General features: G+C 35.6%; 1 long non-coding RNA gene across 1 annotated transcript in view; it reads right to left on the reverse strand.

Moving 5' to 3' along the window:
* Positions 1-262: 262 nt before the first annotated feature.
* LOC122481315 overlaps positions 263-22,659 on the reverse strand; it is a 70,189-nt gene continuing 47,792 nt past the window's right edge. Inside the window, exons 2-3 of the long non-coding RNA XR_006296822.1 lie at positions 766-799; positions 263-468 (exon numbers count right to left, since the gene is read on the reverse strand). This is a non-coding gene — a long non-coding RNA (uncharacterized LOC122481315). The remainder of the gene's footprint in view (positions 469-765; positions 800-22,659) is intronic.

Consider the following 22,659-nt stretch of genomic DNA (forward strand, 5'->3'; position numbering starts at 1 on the left):
TAAAGATATAAACTTAGAGAAAAGAAGCTTTAAATTTACATTTGAACTCCTCTAAAAGCATATCATCTTCAATATAAGAAGAAAAGTATAGTGGAAAATCACATAGTTTTTGAAGTGGTTTTCTTCTATGTACAAGCCTTTAAATGGCCATATGAAGTAAGGAAAAATGAGAAAGTTCAGAATGATGTGTCCACAATGACTGCTCAAATAAAAAAAAAATACCGTTGAAATAATACAAACAGCTACTACCTAGTTGGTAAGAAGTGGTGGTTCAGGGAGTTGCCAGCTGTTATTTTAGGTAGTTATTTAAATAAGAAATTAAGTAAAGTAAGGTGCACAACATACTGATTTACAGAGAACATTTCCAAATATGGAAGCCATACAAATAAAAATTGCTACCTCTCATGATTGTCAGGAAGACTCATGTTCTAGGCAGTTGTTTCCATATAGGTGTACTCTATATGGAATCTACAGTATATTTTCAAGATAAACACTGGCTAGACAAAGGGATTTCTTTCTGTGTAAAAACTATCTCTTCAAAATGAGGATTAAACCCATAATATGGCTGAATGACAACTAGCAGAAAACTAAGTGAACTGATCCAGTCTTCAGGATGTAGGACATATTCTAATTTAACCTTACACTGTGACTATCGATTATTCTGCAAAACTCATGTCATGCTTAAATTTATAGTGATGAGGCAAGGCTCTTCAAACAACTTTGATAAGCAAATAGAGTAAAAAATCCTTCATCAAGGAGACTTACCTGCTCTCTCTTTGCTTCGTTTGCCAGAGAGCACCTGCAAGGAAAAATCACAACTATCTTAACATCTCAAAATTCCACCGCTTTCATCAAAAATGACACCATTAAGTTTGAAAAAAAAAACCCATCAGATTGTAAAATTAGAATTGAATGACCTCCAGAAATGAAAATAAAATTCCCACATGGGTATTAGGATTGAATGATTTTAGGCTGGACAAATCATTTGGAATAATAAACATAATTAAAATAGTCATTCACAAGGGAAATGTGTTTAACTTTTTCCCTCTGTATTATGTAATCCTATGCATCCAGTTAGTAACCAAAAGAAGACTGAAGTCTAGTTTTTATCTTTTACTCTGCTGCCCTTGTGTCACCTCCTAATGCTAAAACCAGTCCTACCTCACTTTCTCAGTTAACAGTCCAACAGCTAAGGCAGCTGAGCACTCCTCCTTTCTGAAATTTTATTTTTCTGGGCTTTTGTTCTCCTACATTGTCCTTGCTGTATTTTCTACCTCTCTAGCTGTTCCTTCTCATTTTCTCAGTGGGCTCTTTCTTTGCCTGTGCCCTTCTTATATGTTGATTTCATTTACTTTTGTTTTATTTTGTTTTGTCAGGCATTGGTCAGGGCCTTCTCTTCTCACTCTACACATTTTCCAGGGTGATCTCATCTACTTTCCATCCATATTTTGATAGCCTCCAAATTTATACCTCCATCCCATATCTATTTCCTTGAGCTCCAGGCCAAAAGAGGAAACTGTTATTGGACATCTTCACTGGGACATTTCACAGACACCTCAAACTCCATGTGTCCAAAGCTCAACATTATCTACCCCCCACCCCACCCCCACCCCCACAGTCTCTTGCTGACCCTATTTCTGTGTTCCCATCTTAGTGGATGGCTTCACCATTGCTATGGACTGATTGTCTCCCTGACCTTCCAGTTCATATGTTGAAGCTTAATCCCCAGTGTGATAGTATTTGGAGATGGGAACTTTGGGAGATATTTAGGTTTGGATAAGTACATGGGGGTGGATCCCTCAAGATGGGAGTAATGCCCTTAAGATGATGAAGAGCTCAGAGCTCTCTCTCTCTCTGTCATGTGAGGACATAGCGAGAAGACGGGCATTTGCAAACCAGAAAACAGGCTCTCACCAGACCCCAAACCTGCCAGTGCCTTGATTTGAGACTTCTAGCCTTCAGACCTAGAGAAATAATGTTTGTTGTTTAAGCCATCCAGGTTATGGTATTTTTGTTATAGCAGCCTGAACTGACTAAAACAACCATCTACCCGGTTGCTCAAATCAGAAACCCAAGGATCATCCTTGACTCTTTCCTGTCCTTCTAAATACATTGTTGATGCCTATTGCCAAATCTTGTTCGAATCCATCTACTTCTTTTCATTCCTCCTTCCACCTATGAGCAACATTCAGGTCTTGCTTAGATAACTGTAATGGCTTCCTAACTTCTAGCCTGATTCTAGTCTTAGTCCCCTCCAAACTAGTCACACCCACGTGAACTTTCTAAAATACAATTTCATCAGGTCACTCTTCTTGAAAACTTTCAATGGTTCCCCATTAATCCTAAGAATAAATACAGTCTAGAGGTGAAGATCATACGCTTAGCAATCAGAATGATAGTAACTAGCCGCATGACCTTCAGACAGTTACCAAATTTCTTTGAACCTCATTCCCTTGTCAGTCATATGGGGTTGCTTTATGGAGTAAGTAAAATAATTCATGTGAGGTGCTGAGCAGCAACTGTGGCATGGAAAAGACATACAATGGGTATTTGTTGATTTTTCTGAAGGAAATTCTGAAAAAGAGACCTAAATTTTACTGACTTTTTCAAAGCATCAAGTAAATGATACTCCATGGGAGTCAGGGATGACAGAGGCAAACTACTGATGCAGTTAAAGCTTTGTCCTTGTTACCTCAGTTCCTACCTACCTTATTTTTTATTCTCCTTCTCTCTGTCTCTCTTACCCTATTCTATACCTCCACTTGAACTTACCCTGGATAAAACAAATCCACAAAAGAGTTGGTGACTGACAATAAGAAGAGTCAATTTTCCCAAGGATCTTCACATTTTAAAGGGTACCATCTGTAACCCACACCAACAACCTGAGATGTATCTTTCTTTTTTCTATGCTCATGTTATCATAAAAAAGTATATAAGCTCACGTACATACATACATATATTCACAAACACATAGGATTTTTTGTCATTATTTATTAAAAGGTGATTATATTACAAAAAAAATAAAAATAAAGGGTACCATCTGAGAGCAGACACCAAGTATTGAACCTCTAATGGTAAAATTTCAGACATGTGAGACCGAGGAGAAAAATCTCTCTCTACATTTCTCAGGTAACATCCACTAGGTGACTACTCACTGCTCTAAAAAGAATCCAACCTGACTATAGATAGTAGTATAGCATATTTAAATGGTTCTGACTTGGTTTGGCAGCAAATTTATTTAATGACTATTTGACTTGGAATAGCAAGTAGAATAAAATTAGAAAGTAACTTTTGTTATGTGAACATAATAAAATATTAAGAATTATTTTCTAAATATCATAATAATATTTAATCATCATACAAAGAAATAATCATCATAAATAGAAACAAAGAAATAAATGATTTAATCATCATACAAAGGAATCATCATACAAAGAAATAATCATCATACAAAGAAATAAAGCAGAATTCAAGCTCAGCTGTTTAAAAACTCTGACTTATGAGAACTGCAGAGAAATTTCAGTCTGAGGGCTTAAAAAGAAAGCAAAACATATTCAGTATGCTTCCTCCACCACTCCTTGAGATTGAGTGCTAACATAGCCACTCATACATTAATAACAAATAATCCTTGACAGAAGAACTGAAAGTCAGATTACCTGATTCTAAAATAAATCAATGCAACCCAGATGAAATAGGGATTCTCAGATAAAATAGACCATTTGACAAAAGTATGGTTGAGTATTATTTAGTCTTAAGTATAGAACGTTACATTAAAAGGTATATAGAGTTTACGTTTGATAAATACATAAATTGACATGGAAATACGAAAAAAATTAATGTTGAATGACATGATGAGAAAAAAGGTAGAAATTAAGTGCCTGAAATTAATGCAACAAAAGTTAGTGTTTTTGAAAACTGAAGATATTTGGAAGAGATTACTGAAGTTCCAAGATTTTAGAAATATTTAAAATTGAACCCTTAATACATGTAACCATCTAAATAGTACATGAAAAGTTAGAAGTAGAAGTAGGGACACCCATTACCTCAGAAAACCGATGTGGCGAAAAATAAATATATCATATGTATTTTCTGTAATCCGTCAGTCCTAAACATTCATAAATGTGATGGTGAGCATAAATATCCTTATAGATATACAGCAATATTTTAGCATAGTAATTTCCACTAAAAACCACTAGATTGCAGCGGCCCAAAGGAGGAGGAAATGGGGAGTCATTGTTTATTGAAGAAAGAGTTTCAGTTTTGCAAAATGGAGACGATTCTGGAGATGGAGGCGGTGGGGGTTGTATGACAATGTCAATGTACTTATGCCACTACACTGTACACTCAAAATGGTTGAGATAATAAATTTTATGTTATATACATTTTTTTTCACAATTAAAAAAGACACATAAAACTCTCTAGATACATGCCTTCTATTGTAACTCAAACCCCTCTATTTGGAAACCCAAATGATAGGGTAGAAGCACTGTAGACCCTAGATTAGAAACATCACATGAACAGAATAGGTCTAAGATCTAAAATGAGACTAATGGACAGATAATAAAGGAACTGATACTAACTTGGAGATAGTTATTTGTACTCATCTAAAGTTATCATTAGATTATAGTCAGTTTCAGAAACATAAGAAAGAAAAGGGGTGCCTGAGTTGCTCAATCAGTTAAGCATCTGACTTTGACTCAGGTCATGATCTTGTGGCTCGTGATTTTGAGCCTTGCGACAGGCTCTGTGCTGACAGGTCAGAGCCTGGAGCCTGCTTAGGATTTTGTGACTCCGTGTCTCTCTGTGCCCCTCCTTCCCCTCTAAAAAATAAATAAATATTTAAAAAAATTTTAAAGGGGCCCCTGGGTGGCTTAGTCGGTTGGGCGTCCAACTTCGGCTCAGGTCATGATCTCACAGTCCGGGAGTTCGAGCCCCACGTCGGGCTCTGTGCTGACAGCTCAGAGCCTGGAGCCTGCCTCAGATTCTGTGTCTCCCTCTCTCCCTGACCCTCCCCCGCTTATGCTCTATCTCTCTGTCTCAAAAATAAACATTAAAAAAAAATTTTTTTTAAACATAAGAAAGAAGGGTGCACTTGGGAGCAGAATGTGGGATAATGCCATTCACTGATGCCAGGTTAGTTAATTAAATGTCTCTAGACCACCAATGGGTTTTTTTTTTCTCTGAATATTTTATTGAGTAAGTATTTGTTGAGTGCTTTGTCAATATATAGAAATACACATTTCTAGTATTATGCTGCATGTTTGACACTTTGTCTCTGTTGTATAGATGGCTGGGGCAAGTAAATCATTAAAGTTGGAGATTTAGGAACTCTAGAACTGTTAGAATTATCTCATGGATAAGTCATAGTAAATTCCTTTGAACTAAGTTTAAGAATCATTTGCTTCATTTGGTGAGATCTTCCACAAGGTATTAAGTTTTTAATACCTCTAAAGCCATGGTAATTATAAATCCATGTTCACATGGTTTAAGAATAACAACATTTTAGGAATTGTCTTATGATATGGCTGGATTTAAAGTGCAATTGCTTCTTGCAGCAAATTTACCCAGACACGTATCCCTTGCCCACATAGACAAATACGCAGATTAAATGAACAGAACAATATCAGATAACCATAAAAATATCCAGATAATTTTTATTGGGAGGCTATCGTCCTTGGGGCATGTAATGATCAATCAAGTCAATAAATACATTAACTACTATTGTCCAAGTTAAACTGAAAAGCTGTTTCAACACCTGCTGCTCCTGAAAAACAAAGGGCCCATTTGTTCCTAATGCTCTAATAGTAAACCTTTAAAACCCAAAGCAGCAGATAAAATACCAAAGAAAATAAACTCTTAGGTAAACATGTAAGCCACTTTACTATTTGCTCTTTACTTTTCCAGAATACACCTGCTGGTTTCAAACTCAATAAATAATATTCAGGGATGACCCTGATTTAAACATTACAAAATAATGTCTAAGTAGCAATGAGCAAATAAGATTAATCACCAGATCACCATTAGAAAGTTGGTTTCCTTGGACAAATAAATACAAGAGATGAGTATTAAACACTGACTTTGGCCTAAGTAATTTAAGGCTGACTGACATTAATGTAGGTGAATTTACATCTCAAAATAACTTTCCTAATCTTCATGTTAGCTACCTAATAGGTCATGTATAAACTATATGTAAAAATGAAAGATAAAAGAAAATATTCAAAGCATTAAGCTCTGAAATTCCAGAATCATTTCAAGGAGCCCTGCTAAGAGAGGTTCAACCAAAGTATCAAATCATGAAGAAAAAAAGAGTATGTAATGTTCCTTAATCACCATGTTAAACTCTCATTATTGACTTTAAATTTGAATCCAAAATATTCCAAGCATGGGCTTGCAGCAAAATTTCCCAAAACTCTTTATTTCTGATTTCTGCAAAAATTCTATATAGTAGTTCTCAAAGCTATTCCTTCCCTGACTCGGCTTGAGAAAAGGCTGTAGGAACTCTTACTTGGTGAGGAATGTGGAGAAACAGAAGAGAATAGATTTCCTCACAATTACGTTTGTTATGAAAGCCAAAGAAAAGGCTGCTAAAAGGATAGAGAAAATACATAATTTTAGAGCTACTGTTTATTTTTATTCGAACTTCTCTGCTTTCCTCTAGACCTGAGATACATAAAGTAATGCCTTTTTCATGCATATAAAAATCTCAATAAATCTTAAACATAACAGCCAAATGAAAATCTACTTTGCAGATTTAAAAATATTTTGGTCAAACCCATGATGTATAAATCTTTCCACTTCTAAATTTAAATTTTGGTGTATATATATATTAGCACTCACATATTTGGATAGATCTGGTAAGTAATACATAATTTCAGATACTTAATCTAAATGCAAAAAAACCCCACCAGTCTTTACTGGCTCAGTGAGTCTAAAATGATGTTATTTAATAAACCATGGCATTTTAATAAGCATTCTTGACATCTGGTGTTAATAAAAAGGATTTTATATTTTATAGTTAACATTTAAAGAAAAAACATGACTGCAGTTTTGCTATTTATCACAGAGCACAGATGGCATAGGCCACATTTGGGTGGCTTCATTTCCTTCTTGATTAGTTTATATAAAGAGGCCACTTGTTTTCTCTCTTTCTGTGTATATTTTATATAATTTTTGGACCAAGTCCCAGAAATGAATAAATGAAGGAAGAAAGGAATGCCTCAAATAAAAATTCATTTCTTAATAACAAAACTGATTATAGAATTTTCCTGGATCCAGTTTAGTTAATAAAGTTCATTTTAAACAATGATCCAAGGAATTTTACATCTGGATAAATATTTGAATTAAGTTTTCCAGAACTGAAAAAAAAATAAGGACCTAAAAACTTCCATCTTTCATACAACCATAGCGTCACTAGGCAAAGTTGACCAATCCTTTGATTCGAGGCAGCCTGTACCAGGAGTCTGTATGAAAGCAGCAGCTGAGCACGATGCTCCTGGGACAACCAGATTGGCATGGAGCCTCCAGATGTTCCTCTTGTCTCTGGACCATGAACCAAAAATATGGGTCTTGTCCTGCTTGCTCAGACTTCCTGTGTTCCTTCCTTTAGACCTTGTACTGAGTGTCCCCTTCCAACTTGGACATTGGACTTGGGCTGCCCCAGATTGACCCCAACATACCAGTTCCTGATCCTTTCCTCTAGAAGATGTCACTACATATCTGGGAACATCAATGCAATATTATAAAGCATCATATGAATTTTCATTACATTTTGTTAGAAAATTTGAAAATTAATGACTATACTTACACAAACATTTACAAGATAGTAATAACATATTATGTTATGAGTAATAATATCATGTTATGAGACACTCAAAGTAAAAAACAAAACTCTGACTGCAAATCCAATGAATTAATCTGTTAAAAATGGAGAAATGGCAGTATGAATTAATCAGCTCAAAATCAAACATTTTTTCTCCTTATTTAGTTTGGAATTATTTAATAATCATAAAAAGTGTTTGGTTTCATGATTTAAACACAGATTTCCTAGCCAAGTAATATCATAGGCTCAGTGAGAAATACTTTGAATGTGTTGGCCCAGCTATCTAGCTTTATAAGAGGGCTGATTCACTCTAAGACAATTTGTGGGTGAGTAAAAAACTCCAAGATTTGATAATCTAGAAGATATAAGACATACACACATAAACTAACTAGAATGCTATTCTGTGAAGAATTTATTACAGTACATAATTAACTTAGATAAGTGAGGTTAACATGTTTAAGAACACCTTAAAGTTAGTAGCAAAAAACTTTCACTACAATTGGGTGTGCTGTTGGACATCCAGTTGGATTAGGAAGAAACTATATTCTCAACTTGAATGAGATTGCATAGAAATGTAAAGATTAAATTAAAAATTGTGGACCATCTCTGATCCACAGTATCTAGGATCAGACAGGGCACATAACATGCTTACTCTATGCATTCTAAATAAACGAGTAAAGTGTACACTTATGTGTGTCTATATGAAAATATCTTTCTGTCCAACTACTATACTCAGTTTCATCTCTAACTTTAAAAATATTGCCCCCCATTAAGAAAGTTATGGAAAAGCAGGAATTCTACCACACCCCAATTCTGTACTATCATAATCATAACCCCACCTCACTTTTAGGTGTACATAAGTGAGAAATCAAAATCAAGAGTTTGGTCTGTCTGTTACCACATGGCCAGCCTCCTTGGGCAACCCCTGGGTTTGACTGCTTCATAGGCCTATTTGCATTGGCTTTCTGGTTTATTTTTATAGACCAGCACTGCCAGCTTTTAAGATTATTCAAAAATTATAGTGGCATATTTTATTTAATGCTTCACTTTCTTTATAAGAGTGGTTTTGGGTTTAAAAATACGAAACATCTCATAAGCCTGATGACTTAGGCCGTGACATGTTCAGCTTAATATAGGCCAACGGAGAAAAATTGGGTCACCACGTTCTGGACACACAGCCCTGGAAAATGTCAGAAGTTGGATGGTCTGTTCTTCTGTCTGGCCTCAGCTCAAGTAACTTCCTGAATAAATCCTAAGTACTTTAAAAAACAAAAATGACTCTTAAGAACATATTTTCTTTTGAGTATGGAGAATTTTCTTCTGGTGATATTGGCTTTCCTGGAGCACCCTTTTCCTTCTGAATTTGAAAGTCACAGAAAAATCAATAGTTTAACAAAATGAGAATAAGAGATGAAATCTAGGAGATAATAATAATATAGTATCACTAATTTTGTTTGTGCTAATGGAGGTCTGGGACTTCAAAACTATTATGTATCAAAATATAATTAAACATCATCTTTAGACAAAAACACTTGTATAAACACTTTGCTGCATTTTACCACTAAGGGAAAGAAAGGAAGGAAGGAAGGAAGGAAGGAAGGAAGGAAGGAAGGAAAAGAAAGAAAGAAAGAAAGAAAGAAAGAAAGAAAGAAAGAAAGACAGAAAGAAAGAAAAGAAAAGAAAGAAAGAAAAGAAAGAAGTGGAGGGAAGAAGAAAAGGAGGGAAGGAGGAAAGAAGGAGCTAAAGAAAATAAAAATGGGGAAGGTGGTCTATTTGGTCCTGCTATTTGTTGAAAAAATGGTCTGAATTCTTGCTTCTCTGTTCCTGCAATCTCTGAATAAAGGTGTTGGTGAGTAGTGAAAAGGATGAAAGGAACACAGCAGGAAGAAGGAACTTAAAAGGCAAGGCTGATGAGTTTATGATATGAAACCCACAAGCTAAGCAGACAGTCCTTGAACAACTACTGAATGACGCCTTTATTTTCCTGTGTTCAGTTAATGCCTCCTCTCCTAACTTCAAGGGGTTCCTACTTGTGGCAATTATAACAATACACTACTCTGATCTTCTGCTCAGGGAGCTAATGCCCCCCTGGAACCACCACCCATTTAGTGCTGATGCTGCACTTCATAAAGGCTGTTCTGACCCAGTGAATGAACTTCGTAGGGGTATTGATATAGGCCCTTTCCAGCCAGGACACTCTCTATGGATGACTTTGCTCCAGGATTTCCCATTGGCTTGGCTAAATCTTTCTTGGAACTGCTCTGTGGCTCCTTATTCCCTCTCTCCTCCTACTGGTATCAGACCTCCGATATTGTATGGAGGCTCTTCCCACATTTCCCTGCTCCCTTTCTCAATAAATCTCTTGCATGTCTAATCCTACTTGGTATCTGCCTCTTGGAAGACATTAACTAAAATATTCACCTACTATATTGCTTTTGTTTTATGGTCATAATCAGGTATTTACAAACAGAAAAGCTGAAGCAAAGAGAGATTTAATAAACTGCCAAAGAGGATACTATAACTCAATGGCTTGAGGCTCCTGATTCCCACAATCTTTGATTTAACAAATATTTATTGAATGCCTTCTAAATGCCTGTTTCCAGGCCTTATCTTAAGAATAAAGAGCACTTCTTTGGGTGGCATGCTCATATTTGTGATATAAGATTGCTTGCTGCAAAGTGAAGAATGAATTGAAGGGGAGCAAGGGCAGATGAGAGGGGCCAGTTCGGAGACTGGTGCAATCGCCAAGGAAGAGATGATGGTGGCACGTGTGAGAACAGTTTCAGTGTAGATAGAAGACATGGGGAAGTATTTCATAGGGAAAACAGATTTTTGATTCAGCAGGTATTAACCCTGGGCCAAGCTCTGGGCTACGCTCTGGGAAGACAGAAAACAAAAGACACATTCTTAATTGTCCAGAAGCATGTGGTTGACTTCCATTCAAAGATGTGTGTGTGTAAAGGATCTTTTACTGTACTTCAGTGCCTTAAAGACCAGAGACATAATGGAAAAAAAGAAAAAACCCAAACCCTCCACCACCAGTATAACAAGAAGATGGCCATAAGCCTAAACCACAGACTATGAAACACAGAAGTCAATTACCATGGAAAGCTCTGCCAACATGAGGGCGCTGAGAGTGGCCCCAAACCTCAGACTCTGAACAGGATGCAGAGTCTTATTTCTCCAGAAATAAGCGTCACAATAGTGGAAGGTCTAGCCAATGATCCTTTGATTAGAATAACCAGTACTAGGAGAATTTGAGACAAGCAGGGAGTGCTCTTGTGTGCAGTTCCTTATCAGGGAAGGAAGGCAGGAGAAGAGGGCTCATGAGCACAGGCTAATGTGCCATATTAACTTCTATACCCAGAAGTGAATGAGGGTAAAGGACCAAGGGGAATAACCAATCATCAGATCTTAACACAAAGGTTTGTGACTCACTAGGCTTCACTCTGAATCAACCTTCCCTTTAGCATAGGGGTTGCATTTAGTACCTGCTGGTCAAATCCAGCCATTGCCTGTTTTTGTTCCATGAGCTGGGAATGGTTTTTATATTTTTAGGTGGTTAAAAAAATCAAATGAAGAATAGTATTTTGTGAAACAAGAAAACTTCTGAAATCCATATTTCAGCATCCAGGAATAAAGTTTTATTGAAACACAGCGATATTCATTTGTTTACATGTTTTCTATGGCTGCTTTCAGGCTATTTATTTATTACGGCTGCTTCCATAACAAAATATCACAGTTTGGGTAGCTTAAACAACAGAAATTTGTTTTCTCACAATTCTGGAGGCTGAAAATTTAAGATCAAGTGCCGGTAGAGTTGTCTTCTCTTAAGGCCTCTCTCCTTGGCTCACAGACCACCTTCTCACTATATCCTCACATAGCCTTTTTCCTGTGTATGCACATCCTTGGTGTCTGTTCCTCCTCTTTTAAGGACACCAGTCCTATTAGACTAGGGCCTCACATTGATGGTCTCATTTAACCTTAATTGCCTCCTTAAAGGCCCTATCTCTAAATACAGTCACATTGAGAGTTAGGGCTTCAACCTACGAATTTAAGGTATACAGTTTAGTCCATAACAGGTTACAACAGCCAGGTTGAGTAGTTGAGAGAAAGACTGTATGGCTTGCAAACCTAAAATATTTACTATCTGGTCCTTCACTTAAGAGGTTCTCCAAGAATATCCAAAAAATTGAGAGGAAATAACAGATTTGGTAACAGAATATTTATTATAAGACAGCAGAGTCCTCGGTTTGTCCTCCACCTCAGTCTTAGGCTCATATTATTCTTTGAAATCAGTAGGTAATATTCAAATATGAGTAACAATCACAGAGGAACCACTGAGGGACATGTACAAAGCAACTCAGAAGAAAAAAGTTGAGAGGGGGTAGCAGATTAGGGTAGGAGAATGAGAACATAAGCGAACATGCATCTCAAAATAAATTACATGAAGAACTCAATAAAAATTCACAATGATCATTCTCCATCATTTCAAAGAAATTATGTTCCACATGATCTTTTTTACAAGTTTTTAAGCTACAGAAAAGACATATACCTATTAAAACAATGTATTATGAAACCACTTAAAAGCTAAGGCCTAAGCTTGGAAGAGACTCTTTCTCTTAGAAGAGAAACAGAATAATGTTGAAGATGTTAAAACTACATCTGAAGCCACAAAACTAAAAAAATTAGTTTAGACAGAAAACACAGGCAGTAGTTAGGCTTGAAGAATTTGAGAGGTGGAAAGTGATTGTGTACAGAGTATGAGGATAAATATGGAAGAAAAAGAAAAGTGTAACATACATACAATTGGTGTTCTGGAGAAGAGAACAATAAGGACACAGAATTCAAATAGTAGCAGAAAAGTTTCTGAAATAAAAGAACAACCTAACTTTGCTATTTGATAGGACATACTGTGCTCCAGAAAATCTACAATGTCAAGTGTCAGTGAACTTGACTGATAGCCCTTTAAATGAATCATATAGGTGTCTGGATGGAAACACTCGAACCAGAAAGCAATGATCATTTGTTTATAGAGGTGTTAGTAAAATAAAATGTGAGCCCCAAAACATCTGCCTGATCAAGTTGTTCTGTAAGTATAAAAACAACAGGTAGGATTGCAAGAATTCAAGGAATATCCAATGCACCTCCTTGAAAAATATAGTTTGTTAACAAAGACTACCAAGAGGAAGATAGAAGTGAAAAATCATCAGAGCTGGAGAAACCATGATACAAGGACAGGTAGTGGACACCGAATCCATTTAAATACAGAATCAAGGTATTTACACAGGCTTACATAGTTTTAGTTTTATAACTATAATTCACACTGTTAGGTTTTTATCCTGACAATGCCAAAATAATCATATAAAAACCATAATTCAAAAAGTGTGGGGAAGGGCATGTAAGGGGAGGTACAAATGTGCTGATTTCCTTATCTTTTATAACAAGAGTTAGCAGATACTAAAGTTGAAATATGTAGTTTACAAAACCATAACAAACCAAATCACTTAATGGTTTTCATGTTTTCTATTAACTTTAAGGAATCTTTATGACCTGCTTTCTCATGTGTATAGAAACTTTTAAGGTTAGCAACTCCATTACTCTCACTGGATTCTTTTTCTTACCATCAAATAAAATTGAACTATAAAAAATTATGATGGTGATTACATGTAGATTTGGCAAGATTGCTGCAAACACAAAGAGAACTTTTCCATGAATTAGAAAAAGGCAACATCTGCTGAAAAAAAAATTACACAAAGAGGGTTCCTCTGGGTTTCTAAGTTACAAAAGACCCACCTTCCTCTTGATAGATGACCCCAGGATTTCAAAGCCTAGTTACTCCCTTGGAAGGGCTCCTCTGAGCAGGGAACAATCTACAGAGCATGTTTTATTATTATTATTAATCTCATGACCATTTCTTTCTTCAATTTTACAACTTTGTCAAGGTATAAGTGACATAGAATAAACTGGTAATTTAGTTTATGTATGTAACTATATATATCTATATGTATGTAAATATATTTACATAATTTATAATTATGCAATTATACACATTATAATCATGCATTATGTTATATTGTAATTATTATATGTTTTATCAGCAATTTATTAATATTATTAGTTTATTAATTATAATTATGCCATATTATTTATATAGTTATATATTTATAAATATATAAGTATATATTTATAAATATACAAATATTTAATATTTAAATATATGTTATATAAATATATAAATATTTAATATTTAAATAATATATATTATATAAATATATAAATAAATATATATAAATATATAATATATATAAATATATGTAAATATATAAAATATATATTTGTTTATATAGTTATACATTATTATGTATATATTTATATATACAAATTATATAAATGTATATTTATATAATTATACATTATGATGTAATTTAGTTTATAATTTGATAAATTTGGACATACTCACAAAGCCATCATCCCAAATAATTAACATATCTGCCTTCTGAAAGTTCCCTTGTCCCTTTGTAATCACCACTCACACTCTTTCCTGCCTCCTACCTCCAGTCCTCAGACAACCATTGATCTGACCATTATTTCATGTAGTATCTATTTTTTCTGGTTTCTTTTATTTAGCATAAAGCATTTGAGATTCATTCGCATTGTTTTATGTACCAAGCTTTTGTTTATGGGATGCCTGGGGAGCTCAGTCAATTAAGCATCCGACTCTTGATTTCAGCTCAGGTCATGATCTCAAAGTTTGTGGGTTTGAGCCCTGTGTTGGGTTCCACACTGACAGTGCAGAGTCTACTTGGGATTCTCTCTCTTCTTCTCTCTCTGCCTCTCTCTCTATCTCTCTCTCAAAAATAAATAAATAAAATTTTTTTAAAAAAAGAGTTCTTTTCCATTTTTATTGTTGAGAATTCCATTATATAGAGATATCACTATTTGCTTATGCATTCTTCTACTGATGGACAACTTAGGTAGTTTTCAGTTTTTGGCTTCTACAATTAAAGCTGCTATGAACGTCCACCTATAATTCTTCTTATTGATATTTTCTTCTTTTCTCAAGGAAGTGGAATGATGAAAACATGTGATAGGTATATATTTAACCTTTTAAGAACTGCCAAGCTCTTTTCCAAAGTGTACCATTTTACATTCCCACCAGCAGTACAGAAGAGCTCTAGCTACTCCAGATCCTTACCAACACGTGGAATGGTCAGTCTCTTTAATCTTAGCCATTCTAATAGGTATGCAGTGGTTTTAATATTTTTTATTTTAATTTGCATTCCCTCAATAATTAATGATGCAGAGTCTCTTTAATGTGCTTATTTGTTATCTCTATACTTACTTTGATGAAGTGTCTTTCAAAGTATTTATCCATTTTTTATTCATATATTTTTTTCTTTATCCTTTTTATTTCTTTTTTTTTTTTTTTTTTAGAGAGTGCATGCAAGCAGGGGAGAGGGACACACACACACACACACACACAAACACACACACACACACAGAATATTAAGCAGGCTCCACACTCAGCACAGAGTCCAATGTGGGCTCAATCCCTTGGCCCTGGGATCATGATCTGAGCTGAAATCAAGTATTAGAGGTTCAACCAACTGAGCCACCTGAGAGCCCCTATTTGTCCATTTTTAAAATGGTTAGTTGTGGGGCAGCTGGGTGGCTCAGTCAGTTAAGCGTCTGACTTCAGCTCTGGTCACTATCTCACAATTTGCGAGTTCGAGCCCCACCTCAGGCTCTGTGCTGACAGCTCAGAGCCTGGAGCCTGCTTTGGATTCTTTGTCTCCCTCTCTTTCTGTCCCTCCCCCGTGCTCACTCTCTCTCTCACTCTTTCTCACTCTCAAAAATAGATAAGCATTAAAAATTTTTAAATGGTTAATTGTATTCTCATTATTGCATGTTTACAGTTCTTTATTATTGATAAAAGTCCTTTATCAGATAAATGATTTGTGAAGATTTTCTTGCAGTCTATGTTTCATCTTTTCATTCTCTCAGTGAATCTTCTGATGAGCAGAGGTTCTTAATACTGAAAATGTCCAATTTATCAATTTTATTTTATAGGTTATCTTTAGTGTCATGAAATCCTTGTGTAACCCAAGGTCATAAAGATTTCTCCTGTGTTTCATTCTATAATTTTTATAGTTTTAGATTTTCCATTTCTCTACAATCCCTTTTGAGATAATTTTTGCATGTGGTGAGAGGTACAGACACAGATTCGTTTTTTGCATATGGACATCCAGTTGTCTCAGCACCATTTGCTGAAGAGACTATCTTTTCTTTACTGAATTGCCTTTGTCTCTCAGTCTGCCTTCTTTTGCATTACATAAATATTCTATGGTGTCATTTCATCTCCTTTGTTGGCTTATAAGCTATAACTCTTTGGGGTTTTTCTAATAGTTGTTGTCATTGATAGAGCTCCTAGTTCTTGCTCTAGGGTTTACAGTCGTCATCTTTGACTTACTAATCTATCTATCTTCAAGTAATATCATACCACTTTATGTATAGTACATAAAACTTACAGGACTATACTTCCATTGTCCCTCTCTTTTTGGACTATTACTGTCATACGTTTTACCTCTGTATCTGTTACAAATCTCTAAATACATTGATGTTGTTATTTGCTTTACACACTCAATTATTTTTAAAGAGATTAAAATTATTTTCACTTGCATTTCCCACATATTTATCATTTCCAGCACTCTTCATTCCTTTCTGTAGATCCAAATTTCCATCCAGTCTCATTTTCTTTTAGCCTGAAGAACTTTCTTTAATATTTCTTGTAGTGCAGTTCTGCTGATGATGAATACTTTTTTATGCATAATATAGCTGTTATTTTACTTTTATTTGAAAAATATTTTTTCTGGGCATAGAACTCTAATTTGACAGTTTTTCTTTCAGTACTTAAACACCGCTCCATTGGTTGGCATTGTTTCCAGACAGAAATCTGAGATCATTCTTATCTTTGTTCCTCTGTATGGAATGTATCTTCCCCACCCCCCACCCCACCCCGGCAGCTTTTAAGATTACCTCTTTATCATTCATTTTAAATCATTTCATTATGATGTGCCTTAGTGTAGTCTTCAAATTTCCTGTGCTTGGAGTTCACTGAAGATCCTAGTTCTGGTGGTTTGAAGTTTTCATCAAATTTGGAAAAATCAGGTCATTATTTATTTAAATACTTTTCTGTTTCCACTTTCTCCTTCCCTTTGTAAATTCTAATTACCTGTATACGTGGATGCTTGAAGTTATAGGCAACTGACTTTTTAAAATAGATTATATTTTTCAAGGCTTTTAGGTTTACAGCAAATTAAGTATAAGGTATAGAGAGTTCCCACATACCCCTCTGTCCACATACCCACAATTTTTCCCACTATCAACATCCCCCAATGAAGTGGTATAATCATATAACTGATGAACCTACATTGACACATTGTTATCACCCAAAGTCCATAGTTTACATTGGAGCTCACTCTTGGTGTTGTACATTCCATGGGTTTAGACCAATCTATGACATGTGTCCGCAATTATAGAGTTATACAGAATGTCATATAGTTGTAACCAAACAGCATGCAGCTTTCTCACATTGGCTTCTTTCACCTAGAAATAGCATTCAAGTTTCTCCCAGTTTTTTCATGGCCCAACAGCTCACTTCTTTTCAGCATTGAATCATATTCCATTGTCTAGATGTATCACAGTTTATTTATCTATTAATCTATTTTTACTATCTACTGAAGAACATCTTGGTTGTTTCCAAGTTTTGATAATTATGAATAAAATGGCTTTAAACATTCATGGGTAGGTTTGAGTGCCATGAGTTTCCAACTCCTTTGGATAAATACCAAGAAGCATAATTGCTGGATGACAAGGTAAAAGTATGACTAATATTGTAAGAAACTTCCAAACTTCCTTCCAAAGTGACTGTACCATTTTGCATTCCCAGGAGTGAATGAGGGTTTCTATTGTTGCACATCCTCATCACCATTTGCTGTGTTGTTGTTCTAGATACTGACCATTCCAGTAGGCACGTAGTGGTATCTCAGTTTGTTTTCACTTGATGACATACATTGTATGACATATTTTCATATGTTTGTTTACCATCTGTATAACTTCTTTGGTGAGGTGTGCTCTTTCTTTTCCCCCAACTCTTCTTCTGTGTGTTTTATTTTGGATAGTTTTTATGTCTTCAGTTTCACTCACTGATATTTTCCTCTGTCATGTCTCAACTGCTATTAGTCTCATGCAGTGCATTTTTTTTTTATCTCATTCATTACTAGAAGTTCATTTTGGATATCTTTTTGTATCTCTTATGTCTCTACTTAATATGCTTAATCTTCTAGCTTCATGAACATATGCAGTGTGGTTACAGTAGATGTTTTAATGTCCTTGTCTAAGAATTCTATTATCTATGACATTTCTGGGCCTGTTTCTATTAATTAATTTTTTCTCCTCGTTATGGGTCTTATTTGCCTGCTTCCTTGCCTTCTTGGTAATTTTTAATTGAATGTCAGTCTTGGTGAATTTTTCCCTGTTGAGCACTGAATATTTTTATATTCTTATAAATATTCTTTAGCTTTGTTCTGGGATGTAGTTAGCTTAGTTGGAAATGATTTAATCCTTCCAAAGCTTGCTGTTAAGCTTTTTATGTGAAATCAGAGCAGTCTTCATTCTAGGGCTCATTTTTCCCAATTATTTAAGCAATTTCCTTAGAGTATACTACCCAATCTCCTGAGAATTACAAGGACTTTTTTTTTTAACTGTGGCTGAAGAGAGCACGAACTATTCTCAGTCCTGGGTAAACTCTGGGATTGTTACCTCTGATCTTTTCTTGTGGTTCTTTCCCTGGGTTTGGGTAATTTTTTCACCAGTATGTGCTGATCAGTACTCAGCTGCAGATTTAAGGCTCAGGCTCCCCTACCTCCCCTGCCACCCTGAAGGGCCTTTGTCTCTCTGTGAAGTTTTAGTGTTGTCCTTTGGATTCTAGCTGCCCTGGCCTTCCTGTGTGGCCCAACACTGACTCCTCAAGTCAGGCAGACAATCAGGCTCTGCTTGGGTTCCCCCTCCCTGCACCTGCTAGAAAGTTTCCTCAGGAAGTAAGCGGGAGCAACTGTCAGGCTCAACTTACTGATTTCCCCTTTTCTAGGGTTCACTGTCCTGTACTGCCAGATGACCCATGTCTGAAACCACTCTTATATATTTCATCTGTTTTTGATGTCGTTATTGTTGTTATCTAAAATGGGAGGGTTTATTTAGCCAGCTCCCATTATTCTATCTTAGCTGATAGTGGGAAGTCCCAAATGTGTTTTTGCAAAATTATTTGTTTCTTATCTATCTGTCAAGAGATTTATGGGATGAAGGTCAACAATATTAACGAAAGTTGTTTCTGGGTCATGGGGTTGGGCTATTTTATTTCCTTCTTTGTGCTTTTCTGGATTTCTTAAATTTTCAATATTGACAATATATCACTTTCATTTTTAAAACTAACCGCTGGCTCATTTCTCCAATAGAGCATTTACTATCCCAAATTAAAAAATAAAAATCATGAGCATGTTTATTTTTTTGCTAGATTTCTAAAGCATCCTGCAGAATCAACTAAAAAATGGTGAACAAAAAGAGCAATACCTTTTTTGCACTAAACTAAAATTGCCAGTTATATACTTTAAAACTATGTTATGTGATCTGAAATCCTGGCAATTTTAAGCCTGCTTAAAAATGTAAATATGTATGATAGACATACAATGGCATGCTCTCAGCAATAAAAAGGAAAGAACTGCCAATACATGCAGCAACAAAGATGAATCTCAAGACAATCAGGATGAGTGGCAGAAATCAGACAAAAAAGAGCACATATTGAATAATTTCATATTTGTAAAATTCTAGAAAATGCAAACTACCTACTATGACAGAAAGCAGGTCAGTGGTTCCATGAGGATGACAGTAATGAAACTAACAAGGGGCGTGAGGAAACCTTCGGTGCGAAGGATATGGTCACCACCTTGGTTACAGTGTTGGTGTCCTGGGTTTATACATATGTTAAGGTTTATCAAATTATACACTTTAAATGTGTGCAGTTTATATGTTGATTATACCTCAATAAAGCTGCTTAAAAAACACTGATTTTAAAAGTGAAAAAAAATCCTGTGACGTGTATCTCTCATAAATTCATAGAGAAGGGCATAAAGGATACATCAGGCACCTGCTCTGTGCCAGGCAGTGGTCAGTGCTGGTACTAGGTTTTGCCATCCAATTCTCATCAACCGTGTGAGGCAGGCATTATTATTATTCCCACATTTGACAAATGAGGAAGCCCAGACTCAGTGAAATTAAAGGCCTCTCAGCGGGAGCCTGAAATTTGAGCTAAGTCTCATTTCAGGGTTTTGCCTTTTCTACAGTAGTACAGGTCTCTTCGGGCTTTTTTGCTTACGAGCATCTTAAGTATCATCCACCCCTGATGGGGTGTTAGTTTGTAACAATACCCTTGCTTATCATGGGTTTTTGTAAAGTTATGTTATGGTTTAGGCTTTTTAGATTAGGATGATTTTTACAGACTACTCAAGATTGAGATGAAATATTTAAATATGTAATACTGGTTTTTCTTTGTTTACATGTGTCATGATATGCACATTTGCATGAAATTTAAAACCTAGAATACAGACATTTTGTAAGATGTCCAGTAGAATCAGAAATAAATCAATCATGTAGACAACATCACATGTCCACCTTCTGTTAAAGTCCGGATAGTTTAATTAGCAGCCATCTCCTTGTAATTTGCTTTGCCATAGAATGAAACTATAATGATTTTTTCTAATTTCTCTTTGTGTTATAAACACAACCACAATAAAAGAAGAAATAAATTTGAATATTATTTCTCTTTCTGTTCCAGCCTACCACCCATTCTTCTCTGTCACAAACCTGAATGCTGCCTCATCTGCTCTATCACCTACTTCCCTGTCTATATATTCTGCCTTTTTTCCTCTGAACCTGTATGTATGTTACTCTCTCTTTCAGGAATGAAGTCCACCCTAAAAACTTTAATATTCTTTAAAGATATGTTTGAATGCTGCCTCAGCCCTGGTATCTTTCCTGTTCATCCTGACCAGAAATGATCAACTCCCTGTTCCCAATTCTTAGAATATTCATTGTCCAGACCATTCACTTAACTCTTAGAGATCACATACCACCTTATTAGTCTGCATACTACCTTTACTCTTTCACATTTTAAATTATGATTGGGCAGGAGTCCTGTTATACACTTCTATGCCTCTCCTTGTACCTAGTTGAGTGCCTTACCCTTAATAAGTACATGGGCAGCACGTTTGGTGAATAAAGGAATAAGGAAATGATTTTCAAGTTTCCAGAAGTGCCAAAGAAAGTCAGAGAAAGCAGAACCAGCTGCATAGAACTCAGTATGGTAACACAGAGATCTGGGCTGTGCTAACCCAGGCCTGGAGGTACAAAACAAAACAAACAGCAATGTGTGCAGCCACATATTATATTGTAGGATCCTCAGGCAACCTGGTGGGAAATTGTGTGTTATCCCTATTAGATGTTAAAATGTATGCATAACGATAAAGTAAGGTCAGTGGTTGTTTAAATACATATCAAATGGTGTGACGTCTGGAATTTACTTCAAAATGAGCTAAGAGAGAATATTGATGAGACAAAACTAGTTTGTTGGTAATTACTGAAGCAGAGGGATGAATACATGAGGTTTTATTAGACTAGTCTATAATTTTGTCTGTATATAAATGTCTCAATAATAATTTTTTTTAAAAAAAGATTTAGGGTTAAAAAGGTAAGATGTCTAGTGAAGCACAAAATATTCTCACTCATGCAAGTCCACTATTTTTACATATGTGTCCCTCCAAAACTTATTTTGGATAAACAATAACACCAAGGTTCACAGCTGGAAGGAAATCTGTGTCCATGCCGCAATGCCCTTAAACCCATAACTGAAATACTGGAGATCTATGCTTGTCTGATTCTACTTTTGCATAATCATACCATATATTTCTTTATTCATTTAAAAAATGTGCTGAAGGCCTTCTATGTGCTAAATGCCACATTAGATGCAATGGTCCCATCCTGCTAGAAGTGCTCAGTCTAACAGGGAAGTCAGATTGCAGGTAGTTACTAAAACCTTCCATCTTCCCTACTTTGGTAAAAACATAACCTCAAGTCAAAAGCTGGGGATCTGTCCTTGCTTCCTCTCTTTTTCTCACTCCATACATCCAATTCATTATCAAGTCCTGTTCACTCTACTTTCCCTCATGTCCTCAGTTTTCCTCTTCCATCCTGATTTCTACAACCTTCACTTCTATTTTCTTTATTTCTACCACTCACCATGATCTATCTCCTAGCAGTCTCCTAATTGGTCCTCTTGCATCCATTCCTGTTTTTCTATAGTTCATCCTCCAAAATAAGCTTCAAATGTAGATACATCGGATAACACTCCTCCCCATAGTTGGTTCCCATTACAATCAGGATGGAACTTACAGGATCTGGCCTGCAACAGTTCAAATGGCCTCCCTGAAGAAATGACATGTGTTATCCCACATATGTGTAACCAGGCTGGTTAGGGGGGAAAGTCTGCCAATTATTTTCTATGTGACATATTATCCTTCCAAAGGAAATACAGAAGTATATAACCTGGCACTGCCATAACCAGATTCCTGTCAATCATTAGGTTAATATAGTTGACATTAAGGGGAAAAATGAGACTAAAATATAACTATAAAATTCCCCTCTTCTCTTAGCAAGCAATTTTAAAGTATTTTCAGACTTCCAGCCTCAAAATTATACCATGAAATAAACGTGCTTACTATTTGTTT

This window comes from Prionailurus bengalensis, chromosome A1 (genome assembly GCF_016509475.1).
Source record: "Prionailurus bengalensis isolate Pbe53 chromosome A1, Fcat_Pben_1.1_paternal_pri, whole genome shotgun sequence".
Classification (NCBI taxonomy): domain Eukaryota; kingdom Metazoa; phylum Chordata; class Mammalia; order Carnivora; family Felidae; genus Prionailurus; species Prionailurus bengalensis.